This window comes from Cavia porcellus, unplaced genomic scaffold (assembly GCF_034190915.1).
Source record: "Cavia porcellus strain 051 isolate PalLab524CR breed Dunkin Hartley unplaced genomic scaffold, mCavPor4.1 scaffold_33, whole genome shotgun sequence".
NCBI classification, from domain to species: domain Eukaryota; kingdom Metazoa; phylum Chordata; class Mammalia; order Rodentia; family Caviidae; genus Cavia; species Cavia porcellus.
Window position 1 is genome coordinate 1,741,148 of NW_026947516.1, and position 19,452 is coordinate 1,760,599.

Genomic DNA, 19,452 nt, shown 5'->3' on the forward strand with positions numbered 1-19,452 from the left:
AAAAGGTGTTTTTAAAAAGGAAACTACTCTGTTTGATAGTATCAAGTTTGAGGCTATAGGCAACTACTTTGAAGGCAGTAAGATTCACTATGATGCCCATTCTGGTTTGACTATTATCTTCTTTTGAAGTCCTGTAAGGTCTCCAATGTTTAGGTTTTATTGGTTTTGTTCTGTACTGTTTTGTTCAATTTTATTATACCTGATGATACAGGCAATTCTTTTTTAGGTAGCAAGAGGCATTATGGTAACCATTGTTGATCACCTTGTATTCTGTTTTTACATTATGTAAAAATTTTTGATTTGACCGACTTTTGATTTGACTTACTCTGTTTTGTTTTGTCACATTTGGTTTTATTCTCTTCAAAAAAAAAGTAATAAGAACTGTGGGAGTAATAAAACCTAAAATGTGTAAATTTTGTTGTAAAAAAGAGAGGGGAAAAAAGTGCTCTAAAGGACACAACTGCAAGTGTGTTTAGTTGTGTAAGATAGATGACCATATTGCTAAGTCTTTGTTGGGTCACTGAACACAACTGTTTGCAGTCTGACTGTTTGAGTGTCCACGTTGTATGCTTTGATCCTGTGACTTGAACAAGTATCTCTAAGATGACAATGTGTAATCTATTAACTGGTGATTTCTTCCTGTTTTTTGTAGTCCTGAATTACTTGTGCGCTTACACTGTTTTGTCTTGTTTGGTTTTCTTTTTTCTTTTTTTTTTCCTTTTAAATAAAATTTTTAAAAAAAGTAAACAAATAAAAAAGAGTTTCTATCAGACTCTCAGAAAAACATCCTGTCTCACTAGGGGGCGCTCGTCACCCATCAATGTGAGCCCAAGAGGGAGCTTCCTCTTGAGATGTTAAATCAGTGCAGGGGAACCTTTTTTTAAACTTTGAAAAGCAAGAGAAGCAAACCAACGATAGAAACAATAAAGGATTTTTAAAAAATAGTAGGAAATTAATCCTCGTTAATGTAGTGCGTAAGGGTCAAGGATCTAATCTATCAAAATAGAAACACTGACTGTGCAGAACCCAGGAATGTGCTTTTCGGGTCCATTTTTGTGAGATCAGACTTACCTGCGGCAGCACGGAGGGTTTCGGCCGTGCTGGGCAGGGAGCTCGGCCACTGTCTGTGGCCTTCATCTCAGGAGAAAAGAAACTTTCCTGCACAGCCTGGAGGCTGAGGCAGGAGGATCCCGAGCTCAGGGCCGGCCCGAGCAGCTGAGTGGCTGCACAAAGCCTTGTCTCCTTTGACTGGGCATGCAGCTCGGCTCTAAAGGCTTGAGTTCAACCTCCAGAGCTGCAAACAAACTAATGTATTTTCTAAAACTACGAAAAAAACCTCTTCTCGTTTCTGTTACCGCATTTATTCTTTCTTTCTGAGTGCATTCCCCCCCATTTTCCTTGACAATATCTGTTGTAGATTTTGGATCTTATTTACTCTCTCAGTTTCTTATGCCAGGGAGAGTGTACGGTATTTATACACGTGAGTTTGATTTGTCTCACTTATGAGTGTGGTCTCAAGGTGGGTCCATTTATTGATAAATATCTCAATGTGATCCTTCTTTATGGCTGAGTAGAATTCCATTGCATAAAAATATCACAAGTTTTTTATCCATTCCTCAGTTGATGGACACTTGGGTTGTTTCCAAGATCTGGCTATTACAAATTGTGCTGCTATAAACATGGGTGCACATATATCACTGTGGTATGATGCTTTCAGTTCTTCTGGGAATATGCCCAGAAGTGGAATTGCTGGGTCAAATGGAACCTCCAATCACAGGTTTTTGAGGGAAAAGATTTTATGCCTATATATGATAATTAATAATGTAGTTATATGTAATATTATATGTGATAAATAACTATAATGCTAACCTCTGTTACCTCATCAAAAAGAACACTTTGGGCTTTGACTGTTTGGTCAGTTTTGCATGCCTGCGTCTTGTAATCTGATCAGCTATTTTGCAGATAACACTACACAGATATTGACCATTGCGAATGTCCTCTTGCGTTCTGCAAATCTGTGTCAGTCCTTTTTTAATATTAAAAAAAAGGAATTTCTGAATTTATTTGCACACACCACGAGGGAAGGAGAGTGCTGACTTTCATCAGACTGAGGCTGTCTGTCCAAGAAACCCAAAAGGACGCTCTTACCCAGTGAGACTTCTGCCTTGGAGAACGCTAAGGCGACTACAAAATAACACTATTTTAAGCTTCCAAGTTACTGGTAATTTTTTACAGTAAGTGTCAGAGACTCAAATATGGTGCTTTCATGATGGTGAGGACCATACCGCATATTCATTCAACTAACATTTGTTGAGCTTTTCCTAGGAAGGGCCAGAAGTGCTTCAAAAGCTAACTGGCAATGATTTACAGCACAGCTCGTTGAAGAGAACGAGTCCTTCCAAGGACAGGCTAGAGGCGTATTTCTTTTGAGAAATATGATTTCCGGTCACGTGCATGATTCCTGTTCAGATTTCAAAAACAGTATCACCCCAAAATGCGTTATTTTGCTTTATAAGTCCTTGAAATGACAGGAGCCTGCCACCCCAACAGAGCAGACCAGTGGTAGCTTGAGTGTATGAGCACTGAACCCACAGACAGGCGAAGCGACCCCAGATGGTACCAGAATTTGTATGTGTTCACGCCCGCATCTTTTTATACGGGGTGCATGTAACTTGGAGGGTTTTTTGAAATCTCAGAAATAAACGTTCCAGGATCCGCTCATTTTCTCCAACCGCTCCTCAGTTTTCTTGATTCTTTCGTTTTGTTTTTCCCTCCATGTGGCCTTTTGGAGGCAGGGTGTGGCTGTGCAGTGCAGGCAGGCTTTGAGCTCACCATGCAGCCCAGGCCGCTCTGGGCATCGCAGGGATCCTCCTGCCTCAGCCTGCGTGGTGCTGGGGTCACAGGGGTGCTCAACCAGCTCCAGAACCCCAGGCAGAAATGGCAGCGCCTCCCCCAGGGGTCTCGTTTTATAGCCATGTGATCTCGCGATAACTAGTCTGGCCCCGCGCTAACTATGCAAGTCTCGCGGGAAACACAACCACTCAGGATCACTCCTCTCTTGTGCTCACGCGATAATTCACCTGATCTCGCAGTGATGATCCCAGTCTCGCGATAACAGATCCAGCCTGGGAGACCCAACCCGGGTCCAGACATGGCCGCTCGTGGGTTCCCGGAGACGAGCGCCATGACGGGAGGAGACATCCCAGCGCCTCTGGAAGCACCGCAGGGAAACTGTCCAGCTTGTCCACTGTTAGGGGAGAAGCCGCATCAGCCCCACAGCAGCAGGGGGCCGAGGCCCAGCGAGTCAGTGTCCACTGGCGGGAAACAGCGCGCCGGGCTCGCCATGGAGGCCGAGGGTGGGGGAGGGGAGGTGTGAGAGAATGTTCTGGAACCGTCACAGCCGCTGCTGCTGCAGCCTGGAGACTGCTCGATGCCCCGAGCTGGACGCGCTGAGAGCTTGTGCACGGGTGGGCGACGGGCCGGCTGCAGCCCGGGAGCTCTGAGATGCTCCCGAGGCCTCCGGCCCTGGCTGCACCCCACGGGCTGCACCCCACGGGCTGCACCCCAGCTGCACCGCAGCTCGGCCTAGAGCGTGCGTGCCTCGGAGCCTCGGTGCACGCATGCGCGGTGAGGCGCTGTGCGTCCTGGGCTCGGGTTTCCGGGCCCCGTTGCTTGGGGATGTGCAGGGCTGACTCAGCGCTGGGCTGCAGGAAAGGACCGGGGAGCGGGGCAGGCGTCCCCGGGCCGAGCACAGCAGGGTGGGGTGGGTGGGTGGCCGGGAGGGCACTGGCAATTTCCCGGGAGCCACGGTGCCTCAGTTTCCCTGTGGGGGGAGCTCGGCCCGCACCTCGAGCCCCGCCTGCTGCCCGTTCTCGTTAATGAGGTGGAAGGGGACACTGGCCATGGGCTCCAACCCCAGCACTGGAAAAAGAATTTTTTAAAAATGAGTTATCTGTGTTTTTGTCTTGTCACAGTGGGCGGGAACAAGGGGGCTGAAAGAGGAAGGGAATTTGGGGAACTGTGCCCTGGTGACACATTTCCATCCAGTCACCCAGGTCTCTGCCCGGCTTCTGGGACAGCTCCCAGCCCCACCCAGCTCTGCACCTTGGAAGTAAAAGGTACTGGACATTGCCATCTGTCAGGAGGTGACCACCATGTTGTCTTCACAGCATGCGGGCTGCTGTCTGGAGTCTCTGGCCCAAAATCCACTTTGTGGCTTCCCTGGTGATTGTTGCGGTGGGGTGGCCGCCCCCCAGCCGGGGTCTAAGCTCCCGGAAAGGTAGGTGCCAGCGTCTCCCAGGCCCTAGGTCCCGGGTTCAGACCCCTCTTGCCATCCCACAGCTCTTGGCTGTGTGCAAGAGGAAAGGTTTGGCTAAGTCTGGGGGAGCTCAGAAGTCCAGAAGGATCCCTCCAGTAGGGTGCACAGTGGCTGGGCCGGTTCAGCAAAACCGAGGATCCACAACTGGCCTCAGATTGTCCCGTGTGAGGTTCAGTCTTTGGGGAAGGGATTGGGTCCAGGGATCCCCGGCTGCTGTAGGACTGAATAGTCGCTCCTGGGTGGACCGAAAAGCTGACCTCTTGGGCTGTCTGTCTCCATTAACTCTGAGAGGGCTTAACTTTGGAGTCTTTCTAGGTCTTGAAACTGTTTTCTAATATCTGGGGCTGACAGGGAGAGGCACATGCTCAGGGTGTGTCTATTCCACTCTGGGCGCCTCCGGCTCAATAGGAGTGCGGGATGTGCCCCAAGCAAGCAGACCCTGACCCCGCTCTGCTCAGACACATCAGCTGGCTTCCAGGAGAGCTGGCGTTCTCTAAAACCGAAGAACCCATTTTAGGAACCACAGAGGTGAAGGCAGGATCTGTTTACTGAGAGAAACTTTCTGAGAGACACAGAAGAGGATCTGAGCAGGTTGCCCAGGACTCTGTCTTTTCCAGGGACTTTTATAGAAGGAAACCAGGGTTTAAGGCGGGGAGGTCGAGGACTTCACAAGGCAGATGGGCACAAGGTGGCACAGAACTGCAGGGAGCCACCAAGGTCCGTGGTTCTGTGAAATTAATTGCATCAGGGACACATGGGGAAGCGAGTCCCGGAGACAGCGGGCATTGCTACAGAGCTGTGACTTGCCTAGGGGGAAGGGAACTATTGGGGTGCCAGTCCCCAGGATGTGGGTCCATCTCCTCGGCCACGCCCCCAGTGACATCACTTCACAGAGTAATCCCCACCTCCATGTCCAAGGCCACACCCCCAGTGACATCACTTCGTACAGTAGGCCCCACCTCCATCTCTCAAGACCATGGTCCCAATGGCATCACTTCCTATGACTACGTCCCACCTCCATGTCCAAGGCCACGCCCCTAACGACATCACTTCACACAGTAATCCCCACCTCCATCTCCAAGGCCACACCCCCAGTGACATCACTTCGTACAGTAGGCCCCACCTCCATCTCAAGACCATGGTCCCAATGTCATCACTTCCTATGACTACGTCCCACCTCCATGTCCAAGGCCACGCCCCTAACGACATCACTTCCTACCACCTCCATCTCTCAAGACCATGGTCCCAATGGCATCACTTCCTATGACTACGTCCCACCTCCATTTCCAAGGCCACGCCCCTAACGACATCACTTCCTACCACCTCCGTCTCCAAGGCCATGCCCCCAATGACATCACTTCCTACCATTAGGCTCCACCTCCATCTCCCAGGCCACGCCCCTAACGACATCACTTCCTGCCTATAGGCTCCACCTCGATGTCCATGGCCACGCCTCCAATGACATAACTCCCAAGCATTAGGATCTGCCTCTCAAAAAAACTTCCTCCACCTCCAAAGCCTCCAAGCTGAGCATCTAGTCTTAAATATGTGAGCCTTTTGGGGCTAGTCCATATCAAACAATAATACCCATCTGCGTTTCCACTTTGTTTCTAGATAAGTAGTATGCATCTAATGTGTTCCAAAGGCATGAAAGAGAAAGTTCCAGAAACAAACAGGGTACCAGGATGCCCTTCTGAAAAGGGTGATGCAGTGTCACTCGCCACCTGACGTGAACCAGGCCTTCACGCAGCGTATCCACCCTGTGTGCGCTACCCTCCTGCTGCTGGTCCTTAGCAGCTGTCTGGGTTATTAGAGTGACTCTCGGAGAATCCTAGGGCTTGTGGGCAGGGTGTGGTGCTGTTCTGGGTACCAGGACCGCACTGGGGATCTCAAGGGGCATCCTCGGAGAATACAAGGGGGCGATGACTGTTCAGCTGGCACAGGTGAGATGCCCGGGGAGCGGTGCTTTGACGTGGGCTGGGAGATGCAGAAGCCCATCTGACAGGACCCTGCATCGGGGCTTCAAGCTTAGTGACGCCTGCAGTGAGACGCAAATGCATTTCCTTTTCCTGCCCTCTCTGCTTCTCTGGACCCCTTTTCCATGTGGGAAGGATCTATTTCCTTTTCCTCTTGTCCGTTTTTCATTTGGCTTGATATTGTCATGTAAGAGAAACTCGTGTGAAAGCTGGGCTCGGAGTTTGCTATTTTATTCAACGTTAGGGTCTCAAGGTGCATTCGTTCTCCTATGAAAGTCAAGTTTATTCTCCTGTGTGTTGGCCTAGTGTTTTGTTTTCTGTAATCTTACGTTTTCTTCCTCCATGCGTTTGTTGATGGACACACAGACGACTTTTGAATTGTAGTCCATGAGTTTTGCTGCTTTACACTAGGGTGTGCGTGGACCATTGTAAGGCGATGTCTTCTACTCTCGAAGGAAGACGCTTGGACGGGGAATAGCTGGGTCCAGTGGAATTTTCTGCCTTTGGAATTTTGGGGAGTCTCCACCCTGATTTCCATAGTGATTGTATTGGTTAACGTTCTGACCAATAGCACAGGAGCGATCCTCTGCGGCGTCTGTTATTGGCTGACTTCTTCATGACAGCTCATTCCTGATTGGCTGAGATGAAAGCTCAGCATCGCTCTCATTTGCATCTCTGTAATGGCCACAGACCTGAATCATTTTTTAATGTATTAACTGACCATTTTTCCTCCTCTTTCTAAGAAGTTGTCCACGTTTAGATCGGGTCTTTAATTTCTGGTGGTGCAAATTCTTTGAATGCGTGATTTACTTTATGTAGCTGACCCCAACTCTTTCCCATTCGCTATATCGCCTTTCTACTGATGCTCGTTCCTTTGCTGTGCAGAAACTGTTTCACGGATGTGCTCCCCCGGAGGAGGGCTTTGCTGTGCTTTCTCTGCAGGGGGACCTTGTTCAGGAAGCCTCGACTGTGTGCCCGTCTTGAAGAAGAGGTACACGTTGCTTGTAAATGTGCAGATGGGTCCCACGCTTGGGGTTTCCTCCTCTGCGCCTCCAGGGTGCGGGCAACTCTCTGTCCATCTGTCTGTCTGCTCTCGGGTTTACCCGTCACCAAACCCAAGTGGAAAGTAGAGGCGTCTTGAATACTTTGTTTCCCTTGCTGAGACAAAATATCCGATGCCCGGGCTGGCTTTGAACTTGCAACTCTGGCCTGGATCCCAGCACACCTGGCTGCAAATTGCTTTCGCTATTGAGCTTGGTTAGTGCAGCTGTTTCACGTTGCAAGGTTGCCACTGGAGCGTGGAAATTGTGAATTGTATCAAGCTCTACACTTGCAGTGTTTTTTTCCCCCTATACAGACATTGCCATGATAACTCTTAATATGGAAGTTACACAAGGAAGGTTTTTGCTTTGTTCCCATTTGTTTGAGATAGAGTCAGACCATGCAGCCCAGGCTGGCCTCAAACTAGTGGCGATCCTCCTGCCTCAGCCTCCCGAGCGCTGTGATTACAGCCGTGATTACAGTGCTGCGATTCCTACACCCAACAAATTAGGTGCAGAAAGTGACTGACAAAACTCATGGAACACACAGGTTTTAAGCAGACTGTGTTGCAGCTATTCCAAACTCGTGAGTTATTTTTAGAATTTTCCTTCTTCAGAATTCAGCCTTGCACGGGTGACAAATTTGCAGGAAAGCAAACCACACTGAGAGGCCACCTGCTGCATTACGAGGTGGGACTCTGCCTCCGGGCCCGGTGTGGTGGTGCACGCCGGTAAGCCCAGGACTCTGGAAGGCCGAGGCAGGAGGATTGCCAGTCTGAACCTGGTCTTGGCAGCGAGGGACCCAGTCCTTGTAGTGCAGGCTGGCCTTGAGCTCGCTTTGCAGCCCAGGCTGGTCTCGAACTCACAGCGATCCTCCTGCCTCAGCCTCCCGAGGGCTCATGTGCAGCACCTCACCAGCCTTCACTGTCTACCTCTGTTTGCAGATGCTGGGCTTTTTACTTGATTTTGTTCCAGGGGTGGCTCTGGAACTCAAGGCGTGCTGGGATCCTGTGCCTGGCTCTACCTCTGAGCTGCATCCTGCAGTCTCTGTTAAGATTTTTAGCACAATACAGAGCCCGGGGACCAACTTCAAAACCGGCCTGAGCCACATTAGGCTGGCGCCCATCGTGCTCAGAGCTGCCTTGATTAGGAAACGGATGCTTTTCCGCTTGATCATCCTAAATGCAGAAGTTGCAAAGGGTTCAGATCTGCATATGGAGCACTAATATCTTCTCTTCTGTCCGTTTTGGGGACCTTCGGTGACATTTTCACGACTTGGGAGGCGTTTGTGAGCCTGAACTGAGTGATTCTTGAGGACAAAGAGTCATTTGCCTACAAAGAATCTTTGCTGAGAAGGAAAACCTTGTTTTCCAGGTTTGCAATTCAGGTACTAAGGTCCTGACCTTTTCCCCAAAGTGGCCGCATTAGTGACATTGTTCTTTTTGGACAAGCAGCCCGAGGAGCATTGCATAAATTATTATTTCTGCATGTCTGTCTGGTGTTGCAGGCAGCTGAGTTTGTTAGAAATATTCCAGGCATGGGGACGGGGCCGGGCTGCAGGAGCTGTTGCAGAAGGACAGACACCCTGCAATGGCGGGGGACACAGACAGACACTCCGCGGAGGCCGGAGCTGCAGACGGGAGGCCAAGCAAACGCACCCCGTCCTGGGCTGATGCTCTAACCGGGTCCCCGTCAGTCACCCCGAGGAGCCAGCAGCCACCAGCCGGCCCTGCGGTCTCCCGCAGCCCTGCCAACCTCCTAACAGCACAGAGCTCCTAAATGGGTGGACCCAGCGGTGACTGGGGTCCTCCCGGGCTCCCAGCGTGCCTTGCAGGGCTCGGTGCATCTAATCCGGAGCATACAGCACCTTCTTGAGGTTCAGAATCCGAATACCTTGCCACTGATCACCCTTGTGGGTGAAAAGCAAACTCTGCACTCAGGGTCTGTGGATCCCGCTCTGTTCCTAAGAAGCTAAAGCATCATTACTTTTTTTTTTTTTTTTACTTTGTTTTTTTTTGTGGCAGGATCTCACTATGCAGTCTAGGCCGCCCTTGAGCTCACTCTGTAGCCCAGGCTGGTCTCGAACTCGCAGGGATCCTCCTGCCTCAGCCTCCCGAGTGCTGGGATGACAGGCGAGCACCACCGGGCCTGGCTCTTACCTGCCGATATTAAAAGTGTGCATCCTGCTACAAAGGTACCCAGAATGTCGGGATGAATGAACACCAGGAATCTTTCCTCTTCTAGGCGGAAAGTGTTGAAGTCAACCGTGAAATCCCCTGAGTGCACTTTGAGAGACATCAGAAGCTCGTAGGGTTTCAGAGCGAGGATTTTAAGCTGAATTGACTGTTTCTCTTCTGACTGTGTTCCTGCCTCTTGAGTTCTTTTTTGGAAGACCGTCCTGTAAACTGTACCCTGTGTCAGGAAGAGAACGGGTCAGCCTGTCACCGGAGGTGAACCGCAGAGTCAGTTTACAATCACGTTAGAGTGCAGAAGTGTGTGCACACCTGAAAATCAGGCTTGGGGTGCAGGCTTGTACCTGCGGGTTCTTTCCGTTATGCACCGCAGACAGGAGTTTCCTGTGACGTTGACTGCATTAAAGCGACTATCTGGGCCTGGGGATTTTGTTCAGTGGCATAGGCACCTGCCTGGCAAACGAGAGGTTGTGAGCTTGATCCTTGCTCCAGAGACAGACAGAGACAAAGAAAGAAAGAAAGAAAGAAAGAATAAAGTGGAAGTAAATATTTGCCAAATATTGAAACCACATCTAAAACCCTAACGCGTGTCTCCTTTTGTAGCTGACGGTCATTATTTACATATTTGTAGTCATCAATTTATTTTCTCATCGGTCCATTTTAATTGCTGAATTTTTTCTCTAGTATTTTGCTTTCTTTGGCGTTTCTGAGCCGGGCTCCTGTTGTGCAGTTGGGGCTGGGCTTGTGCCTGCTCTGCAGCCCAGCTCGATCCCGACTCACAGAGACCGTCCCGCCTCAGCCTCCCCCGAGTGCTGGGTCTGCAGGTGTCACGTGCACGTAATTGTTCACTTTGGAAATGGAAGCGGACATTTGCACGCTTGTCCGTGTGTGCCGTCCAGTCATTTGTCACATGTCTTGGTGACCCGTAAGACGCCTTCACTGTGTCTGCCGTCATTTTTGTCAGTAATAACGCTTTGGCAAAGCGCACATCGCCAATCTGCCATATTGGAGGGCAAAACCCAATCTGTGCTTTTGTGTATTAAAATTAATTTTTGTAGACTTTCCTCTAACCTCTTTAAATGATGGACTATCGGGGGTACAGCACCCGGGGTGACATTCCCACTTCAAAGGCTGTCCTGAACCACCCTGCACCAGAGACCTTTGGGGTATCTTCCCAAAAGAATTAAAAAATCATACCACAGTGACATATGTGCACCCATACAGCAGCATAATTTATAACAACTAAATCTTGGAAACAATTTATAACAACTAAGTTTTGGAAACAATCCAAATGCCTGTCAACTGAAGACTGGCTAAAACAAACGTGATAGATATTTCTATACGATGGAGTACTACTCAGCCATGAAGAAGGATAAACTGTAGATTTTTATAGGTAAATGGAGGCAACTTGAGACCATACTCATTAGTGAAATAAATCAGACACACATGTGTGAACATCATACTGTCTCCCCAGTGCGAGAACTTGAAAACAGTCACATATGTGTATGTGCATAAAAATAGTTAAGGTACTCACACTACTGATTTCTCTGAGTTCACTGAAGAGAACCCTTGAGCTGGTATTGTTGGGAAAGTTGAATGCAGATGTCCCGTGCTCTGGGCGAGTGATTCGGGGTGACAGTACCAACGTAGGTACCATTGGTGCCCCCAAATGAATGTGTTTTCAAAGTTTGTTTTAGTGTTTTTTTTTTGTTTTTTTCCTTGAAATAAAATGGATTTGAAAAATGTGATCAAAGGAACTCAGCCGACTGTTTGCTAAATGGGCTGAATAATCACTGTGATCACCTTGACGGGGTGCAGAAACTCTTGGGGACACGGTGTCCTCACGAGGCCGTGAGCCTGGCAGATGGATGGAATTATTTTTGAGTCCATAACTGACAGGGAAGAGTTAACTGGTTGGAGGACGAGGGTCGTGGACGTGTGACTTTTGCAGGGTGGCATCTGCCCCCCGCCACACCCCCACCATGTTGTTTCTGCCCTGTGGGCAGCTGCCCTTGGACTGAACCCCCCGGAACCACAGCCTGGCAGACTTCCCCCCGAATCGGAGCTGGTAGGTGGCAGGTTTCTTTAATCAGCTGCTTAAAAGCTGGCCGATGATTCACCTCTTTGTGGTAATGCACTGACTCGGTGATTTACAATCCAGAGACATCCATTAGTCACTTGAGCAACCATGGAGGCTGGACGTCCAAGCTGTTCTGTGTGACACACGGCAGCTCCTCGCTGTGACCTCACGTGGTGGTAGGGTCCCCACGTCTCTCTGGGGTGTCTGTGATGAGCATGGGGGTCCCCTCCATGGGACCTTTGCACCTCCCCGAGCCCCCAGCTTTGACACTAGCAGCTTGGGCTGAGGATCTGTGAGAGACACAAATCGCACCCATGGCACTGGCCACAGGACTGCTGTGGATGCGGCTTAGTCAGCTCTGGCCGCCACATGCAGTCCCACAGCCCGAGGCGCTGGCGTACAGCTGGCCTCCCTGGCTCCCTTTTGGAGGCTGCGTCCACGTTCCGGGTGGCCGAGGCCCGAGAATGGTGGAGGCTGCTTGCTGGCCGTGGATGCAGCTTTCTCTCCCCGTGTTTGTCTGTTTGTCCCCCGGAGAAGGAGGGAAGGAGGTTGTCACGGGGTTGCAGGCGAGGAACAGAGCTCTGGGCCGTCTTTGATGGGTTCCTGCAGCGTGCACCAGGGTGACCAGTGGTTACTAAGGGACGGAAGCAGCCTGGACCGCGAGAGGAGCCGTTACCATGGCAACTGGGAAAGGGGGTGATGGGTGTTTTCCGATACAGCTGTGATGACTTTGATACAAATTATGGGGTTTTCTCCCCCCAGTGGAGACCCCACTCACCAACACCTTGGGAACTCCCCAGATTTATTTTTTTTGGCTTTTGCAGACAGGGTCTCGCTGTGCAGCTCAGGCCGGCCTTGAGCTCACTTTGCAGCCCAGGCTGGTCTGGAACTCGCAGAGATCCTCCTGCCTCGGCCTCCTGAGTGTTGGGGTGACAGGCGTGAGCCACCACGCCCCGCTAGATCGTCCCAGGTACTCGGTGGAACATCCAACATAAGAAAAATTTCTTCCTTTCGTGCACTGAAACTTTGGCAAAATAGCTAGAAAAATTCAGGTACGAGCTGACCATTCTGCACCTGGTGTGTGACCTGTAAGTGGCCGGGAAGCTGTTGATCTAACAATGAACAAAGGCACGATAGATGTCTGACTGTTTGAGCGATTTTAAAGAAAGCTTTTGTTATGCCTGAGACTAATCAGTAATCACACAGCAACTGCGTGATGTCACACCAGAGAAGCATGGCTTTCTGTCCCACAGCAAAACTGAGTTTCCAGTAAATAATTATTTAACTCAGAATTAATTACTTCATAAATTACATAGCCAGGAGATCGTTTTAATGAACTCATGTTTGTTAATAAACGTGTGAAGGTCTTCTCGGGTTTTATATTTTCACCACGAAAAGCCGATTAGTTAACAATTTTATCCAATATGAAAATCACTCACGAGTCCAGCTAGATTAGACCCCTTTGAATGAGATCTAAGGCCATTGTAGGTCATGCCACAGATCCCGTATTACGGTGATAGGCATATAAAGGTGCATAAAATAAATTAAGCTTACAATTGTGCAGGTTTTAGTCAGACAGAGAAGACCGTGAAGCACTTTGGGAGCCCAGCGAGTGCTGCAGGGTTCCAGCTCTGTGGGCTGCAGACGTGGAACCTTCCGGATTCACAAAGAAGAGACACAGAGTTTGCAAAGCTTCCCAGGTGATCAGCCGGGAGGCATCGATAAATTGGTGATGGATCCCCCGCTCTGCCCTTGACGGTCCCTGTGGGACAGGCTGGTTGTGCACAGATAGCTTTGTTTGATCCTCTGAGATGCCGCACACGTGCACACACTCAGGTACGTGTGCACGCACCACGGAACCCCGTATACATCCGATAGCTGTGAATCGTATTCTTGCAGATCTGCAAAGAGCGTTCCCTCTGCTTGTCATTTAAGGAGGATGCTCCTTTGCAAAACCGTAGCTCGTTTAGACATCAATAAAATTATCCCCGAGGCCCATGCAGTGAGAGTCTGACCAGAGCTTTGCCGAGGCGGGCGGGTCCCAGTCTGAGCCTGGCCTGGATGATTAAGACACTTAGCAGGATCCAGGCTCAAAATAAAGACATTTAGGGCAGGTGGGGTCCATTCAGTCTTTTTGTAACTTTTCTGTAAATTTAAGATTATGCCATGAAGAGAACGAGAGACCCGAGGGCAGCTGTTGTTGATTTCCCTGTTGTTTGGTCCTGAAGACCTAAAATGCCTTCATCACTGAGTTCTGATCAGTTTAATACTATTTTGTTTTGCATGAATTCACTGTGTGCAAAGAAATGGACAACTATTTGGTAGAGAACAAGAGACATCATGGTGACGTCCTGTTGTCTTGCTGTGAAATCTGTCTCTTACATTGTTATCTCATGATCTGTTTTGTTCTGCTTAATTTTTCCCTCTTTAAAATACAATTATATTAAAAGTAAATGCAGACAGTGAGAAAACGTCCCGTGTGATAGATGTGCAAACATCTCCTGAGCGTGCATATTAGAGGCGACCCAGCAGGATTCTCCTCCTTAATCGGGCCCATGCGCCATCCGTTGTCCCCACAATGTCCTTTACAATAAAAGAAAATGCTGGGTACAAAAAACGGGGTGCAGCTCCGGGGAACGGTTTAGGGCTCCACGTCCAGCCCCCCACACATAGTCGAGCAAATGGAACACACCATAAGCGCTTTTAATGTGGGTCGCTGTCAGTTGCATGCTCTCTCCTGGATTTAAAATCTGATTTACAAATGTGGGGGGGAGCTCAGTAGGATTCAGAGGGCGGTTATTACAAAAAGGACCCTCCACTTCACGTCCGAAATCCTCAGCTCTCAGGCAAGCCGAGTTCGGCAAGACACAGGCGTCAGTGACGCCAGACGTGTGTCTCAGATTGAGGGAAATTCTAAATAATCGTTAGTATGAGTGTCAGTCGATGAACGCAGGTTCCTCTACTGAATATTTTGAATTTTTGAGCATCAGGTTTGTATGATACACAATGGCTTCTCCACAAGAGCCGGGTGCCTTGCAAACGAGGGCTTTTCCAGGGAAGAGAGGAATGCGTAACCTGTGGATTTGGTAGCTTTTTCTGAATATTATCTGTAATTCAGGGTGACCCAACCTCTGCTTCTTGCAAATGACTATTTTTCTCCCGTGTGCGTTCCCATAGTATAAGAAATGATGTTTTCGTGACCTGAGGGCAGATTAGAATTTTTAAGTTAAAATTAAGAAGCACTCTGGCTGCAATGCCATATATTTTTTGCTTTCTAAAGGATGATTATTCACTTTTAACAGATTTCCCCAAGTTGCGTGCATCGTCCTGCGGTGCAAAGGAAACCTTGGCCAGGGAGGCGCCGTGAGCGGGTCCCGGTACAGACAGCGAAAGAGCCATTTCTTTGTGTCTCTGGTTCATTTCTGCCCGGTGATTGTGCACATCACACTCTTGGGGTGTGTTTTCGGGGGAAACAGCCCGGGGTCCCTTAGGACGGACAGCTGGGCTCCGGGCTCCTAAATCGTTAGCAGCGTCCTACGGGCCGGGCCGTCTTCTAAGGTCCGGTGGTCACTCGGTCACTCAGGAGCTCAGAGATCTCACTGCGAAGCCGTGAGGCGTGACACGTCGCTGAGTGTCTTATTTTTCCATGTGTTGGATTCGAATCCCTTTAACGTTAGCATTGTACAGTCTCGTAGGGGTTTTCTTTTGGTTTTGAGAAGAGATTGCCATAAAGAAGCAGCAGATATTACGTGACATATGAGGGTAGCTGGGGTTTTAGAAATGAAGCTTTCAGTGACTTCTGCTATATATTTTCTATGATAATAACGTTATTCTCATTGGGGTGAAAATTATTGGTGGCCTAAAACATTCTTGTGTGTGTTTTTTTTTCCCATTTGTTTGTTTGCTTTTCTCTTTTTGAGGAACTACCGCAGGACCTTTGCACTGACATGTATTTCCAGGCCCTTTTTATTTTTATTTTTTAATTTTGATATACCAGCTCATTAAGTCACTAGGTCTCCCAGGTTGGGCTCTCACTTGAGATCCTCCTGCATCAGCCTCCCGGGTCACATTAAATGTACGATTTTCTCTTCCTCGCCCGAGGAGGGGGCCTGTGCCTTTATTTACCTCTGGCTGCCCTGGGGTTCCCCTCTTCTCCACCTGAAAGCCAGGGAACTGTAGTTTAGGCCTGGGGTAGCTCTTTGAGACATTTTCTCTGTCTCTAAGAATCCAAACACGCAGCTGCTCCTAATCTCAGCGCTGCGGGAGGCTGAGGCGGGAGGGTCTCACCTTTGAGCCAAATCTTTGCAACAACTTACTGATTCGGGACATGGAGGCGGCCAGGACAGCGCAGCTAAAGACTCTGAGGACAGAGGACCCTTCTTTTTGTGAGCTAACTGTTTCCTTCTCAAATGCAGATTTCCTAAGCCGTTCCTGGTGCAGGACCCTGAGCCCCAGCATCCGGAGGCCGAGGCGGGAGGATCCCCGAGAGTTCAAGGCCGGCCTGAACCATCCAGAGAGACGGTGTCTCAGAAAACACAAAAATGGCAAAGTAAATGCTGACAGCGATGAGCCCTTTTATTCTGAGTACACTAAAAAAAAAAATTAGATCAAAATTAGGCAAGTTCAAAGAGCATTTAATAGAGTTAAAATAAGTTTACGGGCCTCTGCTTCTTTGGCACAAAATGACAAAAATGTGCAGCTCTTGGAAACGTTAAATGAGACGTAAATAATCTTCCCTCATCTAACAAGCGAGACTTTATTAAGCGATCCCCCGTCCTAACGATAATTGTGTGTGTTAATCAGAGAGGTGCTTATCGCGTCTAATTACACGGAGCACAGCGGGGAGAATTCCCTCTGCGGACTGCGGGCCGGATGGTGCCTACTGGGGAAAATCGCCCTGCAGACTTACAAGACACCATCACGACGATGCGGGATGCACAAGGAAAACTTAAATAATTTTGTGCCCTTTGTAGGTTGGAAAAAAAACCTTTTTCTCTGTGGGAAAAATTTTAGAGACCAAGACTTGAAAAAGAAAAATACATTCTCCAGATCAGTGCTTTACTGGGTACCGAGGCTCATCACGACTTTCTGTCTCCCTCTCTCTCTCCTCTCCTCTCTTCCCTTCCCTTCTCCTTCTCTTTTAAGGGTCCATGAGTATTTCCTAGGTAAACTGAGGCCTCCCAAGCGACCCACCACCCTCCCAAAATACACCGAGCTCCTGACGATCCGCAGAACCCAGCGCCCAGCGCCCAAAGTTCTGCCCGGAGGAGACAGATCCTCACGCCCTCACCTGGGGTGCTCCTCTCCTTGGATTTAGAAGCTGCAGTGGAGGTCAAAGTGGGACCAAACCCAGACTGGCCTGGGTCCCATTCCTCCTCCTGCACCCTGCCCGCGGGGGAGACCTGGGTGTTTGCACAAACAGAACCGCATGGCGCCTTCGGGAGACCCGGGGCTGTGCTCACAGCAGCATCACTTTGGAGTTGCATGATTTTGTGCTTGCAGGAGTTTCCACCCAGGGGTGAGGGCAGTCTCGTTAGCATCTGCTGTGGCTGGGGAGAAATGCACATTCAGGTCAATCAATATTCATTTTATGGTTGTGGCGGAGGGGGCACCTGCCGAGGGTGTTGAGGTGCCGGGGTGCTGAGCTGGGGGTCTCCAGGGTGAGGTTGATGTGCGTTCTTTAAAAGATTTGCAAAATATAGCAGAGCAGCCGGGAGGCAGGTGATAGTATTCATCTTCTGCATGAAGGAGAGAGACTGCTTTGTGCCTCCATATTGGTGACATTTTTCACACTCGATTTTTTGGGTCGGAGCTTTAGGGAATTTTCTGCCCCTGCAAACCTGGGAAAGGACCAGATTCCTGTTATTTGGGGGCCTCTCCATCCTCCACATTCTTGGCTTTGTGGCTGGTGTTTCACTGAGAGATTCCGGCACAAAACATTTCTTCATTCCTCCGAGCAAAAAATTATCTTTGCCTGTGAAGCATTTAATGGGTCTTTATTATCCAAAAACACCAGCAAATGATTTTAACCGTGCAGAACACGCGGGGGCTGATTCGAATCCAGCACCAGCTCTGGTGAACGGGGGAGTTACGAAATAAAAAGCCCGCCTTGCTGGTGCACCCCTTGAGGAATTTTGTATTTATTTGGTTTTCTTGTCCGTGTAGGAAACGCCTTTTAAAATCACAGCAAGAGTTGCTCTTTGCGTGCTCGGGCAGCTGCCTGCACCTCGGTCTGTTTGTTGATGACACAGCGTTTTGTGCACACGGCTCCCCGAAGGTGTGAATGTGTTTTCTGAGACTTCTCACGCCCGCCGTGTCCTTAGCTCACACTGCATTTGTGCAACAAGATGATGCCTGATTTGTGCAGGCGAGGACAACATCTGCTGTCTCGGCATCCTGGGATGTGTCTGGGACACGCTGAGCATTACAGCTCCCCACGGACAGCCTGCGTCCTGCCGAGGGCCGTCGGTCTTTGGATGAGGACCCCGGAGGGTGAGACTGGCTTTCCTAGGTGGGGTGACGGCTCCTGGAGCCTGCAGCACTCAGAAGGTGTAAGCGGGGCTGTGTGGCTCCACCTGGACACGCACCGCTCGGGAAGGCTGAGGCAGGAGGATTTCCAGTGTGAGCTCAGGCTTGCAGGCTTCCTGAGTTAGCAAGACCCTGCCTGTGTCAGGATCCACAATTAGGGAATGTCCGGGGACGCGGCTCAGGGCAAAAGCCCTGGATTCACACATGCACACACACATGCACACTCACATGCACGCACGCACGCGTACACACACACACGTCCCAGATGGCTACCTGTCTCCTGCCCTTTCTGGTCTGTAGAAACCCTTGTCGCCTTCTGTGACTTTCTGGTGATCAGATAAAGCTAATTCGGGGATGCGAGACAGTGACCCTTGTGCACGTGAGGTCTTGGGGTGTTTCCAGCGGGGATGATTTAACAAATCCGTGGACTTTGTGAGCAAAATGGGAAATGTGAGCCTGGACTCGCCCTTAAATTTTTGCAAACGGGCTTCTCACGTGTGACTGTTGCAGACTGGACCCAGCACCCCACTGTGTAATCTTCCTCCCCAAACTCGGAGCACATGGCTGGTTTTTTTGAAGGTCATTCTTGATCGTAACTAGTGGACAAAAAGTTCACAGCGACCAAAGAGCCAAGCAAACAGTGTTAGACGGCGAGGCCGGTGGCCAGAGGCAGCCCCGGGTCAGTTCGCAGGGTCCACCCAGGTCCAGCCAGAGAGAACGGCTGGCTCCCAAAGCCAAACCCCACCGAACCCGCAGGGTGTGCTGGGCCGTCCGTGCCTCCGCGCCCCCCTGCAGACTCCTGCCCCTCTGCGTGCAGCGGTGGGCACCCGGGTTGGGACAGAGACTCGCCCACACGGCTCGGTACCCGTCCACATCGCAAGCCTAGGGTGCATTGACAGAAGGGAAACAAACTTCTGGGATCCTAGCTGTGCGGTAGGAGTTCGTGTTCTCTAAAATCAAAGAAAGAGTTTTAGGAACAGTGGAGTTAAGATCAGAAATATTTACTTCTGATTCTTCACAGGCTAGAAAATCTCTATTTGCACACTCTTCAGAAACTGAGGCACAGAGATCACACAGGAGCTTGGTGTCAGTCAGCGCTTGCTAATGGGACAGGTTTGGTACAAAATCTACTCGTATTAGGGAATTTTACAAGTTTGGTTCGCCAGCCTTGTTAGGTGGAGCCAAAAAGGACACAGCCACAAACCTAGTGCCCCTGAGTGTCTGTGATGGGTCTTGGATGGGCAGCTGAAGGGACTCTGTTATTCTTTCAACAAACCTCACTAGGGCGGGTCTTCTATATCTGCAACCGTGTTGGTCC

At 49.8% G+C, this 19,452-nt stretch overlaps 1 long non-coding RNA gene across 3 annotated transcripts in view; it reads left to right on the forward strand.

Annotated features, from left to right (window-relative positions):
* LOC134474597 (uncharacterized) overlaps positions 1–19,452 on the forward strand; it is a 39,349-nt gene that overhangs the window by 18,318 nt on the left and 1,579 nt on the right. For all 3 annotated transcript variants that reach the window (XR_010045461.1, XR_010045463.1, XR_010045462.1), the window contains 2 exons: positions 16,022–18,098; positions 19,156–19,247. This is a non-coding gene — a long non-coding RNA (uncharacterized LOC134474597). The remainder of the gene's footprint in view (positions 1–16,021; positions 18,099–19,155; positions 19,248–19,452) is intronic.